The sequence below is a fragment of the Hypomesus transpacificus genome, chromosome 19, assembly GCF_021917145.1.
Source record: "Hypomesus transpacificus isolate Combined female chromosome 19, fHypTra1, whole genome shotgun sequence".
Taxonomy (NCBI): Eukaryota; Metazoa; Chordata; class Actinopteri; order Osmeriformes; family Osmeridae; genus Hypomesus; species Hypomesus transpacificus.
In genome coordinates, this window is record NC_061078.1 from 5,156,576 (window position 1) to 5,161,575 (window position 5,000).

A 5,000-nucleotide genomic window follows, 5' to 3' on the forward strand; every position below is an offset into this window, starting at 1 on the left:
ACATGGATAGTGTTGTGTTTGTGTTAGTTGTCTTTCCCCCAACAGCTGTTTGCTGTTTGGGGGACCACTTTTTTCTTTTTTTGTGTTGTTTGTTTCGGTCGGCTAACATGGCAACAAACGCAGGATTGGAAATGACAACGCAACAGCATACGGACAAAAGGAATGAAGGAGGAAGCAAACGAGGAGGATCGGACGGACAAATGAATGATGAACGACGGGCCGAGGACAAAGAGACGGGACCTGCACCAACTGTGTCTGCTGAAGGAGGACGAAAGGAGAGAGGCAAGGACGGCGGAGGAGAGCGCGACAGAGAGACCGAAAAATACGGAAAGGAACTCACCGTTGAAGTGGTGATTGAGGGAACGGAGAATATTTCCATGATGGACTTATTAAGGGAGGTGAAGAAGGAGTGTGGAGTGGTGATGGGCTGCAGGAAGAGAGGTGACAGAACATATGAACTGACAATGAAAGACATTGAGGCTAAGGAGAAGTTGATGGACGGCATCAGGGTGAGAGGGGCTTTGGTGCACGCCAGTGACATTGTCAATAATGAGATGGTGGTCTCATTTATCAACTTGCCGGTCTACTTGCCGGATGGCAAGATTCTGGCGAAACTGGAGGAGTGGGGAGTACGGGCCATCTCGCCTCTTAAGCGGCGAGTGTGGCCCGGAACGGAGATTGTCGATGGAACGCGGTTTTTAAAGGTGCGGTTCACGGAGCAGGTTCGTTCGCTCCCATACTCCACAAAGTTTGACACTTTAAGAGGTACGGAATACTTCCGTGTTATTCATGACCGGCAGGTGCGGGTCTGCAGGCTCTGCATCAAGCCGGGGCACATTTTTAGAGATTGCCCGGAATTTAAATGCTTCAGATGTGGTGAGCGTGGGCATTATGCGAGGGAATGTGACACGCGGAACGGAGAGGACAGAGAGGCATCGGTGAGCGAGGAGGAGGAGGGGGGTTGCGAGCTCGTGCCAGAACAGAGCTCAGGAGTAGAGGCCGGTAGCGAGGTCGGAGGGGACGAAGAGGGACAGGACGACGCATCCGACGAGCGGGAGCTGGAAAGTGAAATGGAGCAGGAGGACTTGGGAGAGGAGAACATGGAGCACGGCGATGGCAGACAGCAGAAGAGGGCCGGAGCAACAGCTAAGAAGGAGGAGAAGCGGCGGAAGGCATTTGAGAAGAGATGGGAGGAGAAGGGCGAGGCTGTGGAGGGGATGCCACAGAGGTACAGAGGCGCGCGAAAGGTGGTGGAGGAGGCGGAGGCGTTGAAGGACTCAATCACTGTGGCACACCGACGATGTACCATGAGGGAAGCTGAGAAAGACAAACGACGGGGGCTGCTGAGTGGCGAACAGCTGGAAAGTGGCAAGTAACTGTTAATGATGGGTTATATTTATTATTTTTTTTGTTTAGCTCTCATGGCCACTGTAACGTCCATAAATGTAAATGGGTTAAGGGACAGGAGAAAAATGAAGGGTTTACTGTATGTGTACAGGAGTGATATAATATGCATACAGGAGACAAATTGGGATGAGGGGAGAGTGGAGGTAATGAGGGAGGAATGGGAGGGTGACATGTTTTATAATAATGGGGCGAGTAATGCGAGAGGGGTAGCAATACTAATTAAGAAGGATAAGGTGGATAACATAAGGGAGGTGTATAGGGATCAAGTAGGGAGGATTTTGGCATTAGAATTTACGTATCGGAAAGTGGATTTTAGACTTATTAATATATATGTGCCTAATGTGGAAGTGGATAAGAGGAGTATTATAGAGGAGGTGAGAGAGTTAATAGTGGGGAGGTGTATTGTAGTAGGGGACTTCAATATTAAATGTAGCAGATTAGACATCGGTAAGGGGGTAGAACTTAGAGGGGACAAATCGAGAGCTATGCTGTTGGGTATGATGGCAGAGAAAGGCCTGGTGGATGTGTGGAGATATGAGAATCCAGAGAAGAGAGAATTCACGAGGAGGCAGATGAGGGAGGGGGTGCTGAAGCAGAGTAGAATAGATTTGGTTTTAGTACAGGCAGAAAGCATTAGGTATATAGATAGATTTAGACATCATGGAAATAGTTTTAGCGATCACGATGGGGTAAGATTTACAATTAAGATAGGAGGGGAGGAGATGGGGGGGGTGTGTGGATCTTGAATGCGGGGTATGTCAGTGAAGAGGAGTACAGGCAGCAGATTAAGGCGCTGTTGGATAGAGAGAATGAGAGGAGGGCAGGTTATGCAGAGTGCGACGGTATAGACAATGGAGTGGGGGAGAGATGGGAGAGAATGAAGAATGGGATTAAATCGATTAGTATTCGATATAGCAAGAGGAGGAAAGAAAGGATGATGAGGGAAGAGAAGGTTTTGAGGGAAAGACTGGGGGTGGAGTTAGGGAAGGCAGAGGATGAGGAAGGGTACAGCATGGAGAAGTATTTAGAGGTAAAGATGGAGCTGGATAGGTTTGAGAAGGAGAAGTGCAGGGGAGCAATTTTGAGGAGCAAGGCAAAATACACTCTGGAAGGTGAGAAGTGTACCGGTTTTTTTCTGGGTTTGGAAAAAAGAAAGCAGAGTAGGGCATATATTAATGAAATCAATAATAAGGATGGGGTGGCAACAGAGGATTATGTGGAGATACTGGAGAGGGTGCAAGAGTTTTATGGGGAGTTGTATAAAAAGGGGGGGGTAGATGGGGGTAGTGTAGATGGGGTGTTGGATAGCGTACAGAGCAAGGTGAGTGAGGCAGATAGGGTGTGGTGTGACAGAGAAATAAGTGAATCAGAGGTGGTAGAAGCAATTGGAGGTTTGACAAGTGGGAAAAGCCCAGGGAGTGACGGGATAGGGATTGAGTGGTATAAGGAGTATAAGAATGAGGTAGCACCAATTTTGGTGGAGGTGTTTCGAGGGATGGAGAGGACAGGGTTAGTACAGGGTAGAATGGTGGAAGGGGTGATAACGATTTTACATAAGAAAGGTAGCAGACTAGATCTAGGGAATTATAGGCCGATTAGTTTAATGAATGTGGATTATAAGATCCTGACCAAATTGTTAGCCAATAGGGTGAAGAGAGTAATAGGGGAGATAGTGCAGCCTACACAGAGTTATAGTGTGCCGGGGAGGGATATAGCGGACACAATAGGGACAGTTCGGGATGTGATAGAGTATATGAAGAGGGATGGGATAGGGGGGGTAGTGGTGGGGATTGACTGGAATAAGGCATTTGATAGGGTAGAGCATGAGTTTCTGTTTAGGGTGTTAGAGAGGTTTGGGTTTGGGGAGAAGTTGGTGGGATGGGTGAGGAGGTTATACGGGGGTGCGCAGAGTTGTGTAAAGGTGAATGGGGTTTTGACGGACAGGTTTGTGATTGAGAGGTCAGTGAGGCAGGGGTGTCCGCTGTCAGCATTACTGTATGCTATAGTGGTGGAGCCACTGGCAACACTCATTAAGACAGATGAAGGGGTGGAGGGGATCGTTTTGCCATATGGGGGGAGGTGTGTTATAAATCACTATGCAGATGACACAACAATCACGGTTAGGGATGGAGCAAGTGTGAGGAGGGTGTTGGAGTTGGTGGAGAAGTATGGCAGAGCATCAGGGGCAAAGATCAATAAAGACAAGTCTGAAATTATGTACATAGGAAGGGTAGAGAGAGTAGAGGTGGGGTTACGGGTGGAAGAGTCATACATGAGGGTGCTGGGGGTAAATTTGGGTGTGGATAGCGAGGGGGCTAGGGATGCCACGTGGACCGGGGTGATAAGTAACATAGGAACTGTATGCAATGCATGGAGGGTGAGGAAATTGAAGTTGAAAGGGAAGGTGGTTGTGGTGAATAGTCTGTTGATGTCAATGTGTGTGTATGTGATGAGTGTGATGGAAATGCCAGCATGGGTGATGAATGAGTTGAACAAAATTGTGTGTAACTTTATTTGGGAAGGGAAAGGGGTGAAGGTTGCACAGAAAACACTGGTGGGGAGGAAAGGGGAGGGGGGATTAAAGTTAATAGATCTGGAAATAAAAAGGAAAGCCATGAGAATTAGGACTGTGCAAAAATATATGATGGGAAGGTGGCAATATGGCTGGAAGGAAATGCTGAAAAAGTACATTAATGATGTGGGAGGGATGGGGGAGAATGGTTGGTTTATGGGGTTTAAGCCGTCAATGACGGTGGGGATACCCGAGTTTTATCGGGAGGTGTTGGAGGCGTGGAGATGTCTGTTACCTAAAATGGAATATGATTGTGATGATATACGGAGCTTTGTAAATCTGCCACTGTTGTTAAATGAAAAGATAAAATGTAATAACAGGACTTTGTATGTACCCCAATTTATGGAAGGGGGGATCAGGCAGGTGAGAGATGTGATGAATGAGGTGATCCCAGGATTCCTCAGAGGGAACTGTATTTATGATTCCGTGTGTGAAGTGGAGGGGATGGACTGTCGAGTTAAAGTAAGAAGGATTTATGACAGGATTAAATTGAGCCTGCCAGCGGAGTGGGTCGACCTCATACAGGGGGGCTGTGTAGGCCGGGAAGCAGGAGACTTGCCTGAGCTATATGTGATGGAGGAGGGGGTGAAGTGTCTAATGAAAAATATGTCTGTGAAGAAAGTATATGGATGGTTGATAGATGAGGTGTTTAAAGAGCCAGCAGCAGAAAGGGTGTGGAGGAGGGTGTTTGTGGGATATGAGGTGGGGAAAATATGGTCTAATATCAATGTGAAATATAACAGTATTGACTGTGATAACAATGATTTCCTTATGAGGCACAACAGAATTTATACTAATGTGGTTTTGCATGGAATTAATGAGGAGGTAAATGCTTTGTGTGATGTCTGTGAAAGTGGCCGTGAGAGTTTTATTCATTATTTTCTGGAGTGTGGCAGTTTGATGGAATTTTTTGAATTTCTTAGAACACTGCTAAAGGACAATTGGGCGATGGAGCTGGACGTGGAGGATGGGTGGAGGACTTTATTTTTATTTGGGGTTTTTGGGAAGAGGGAGGGGGTGA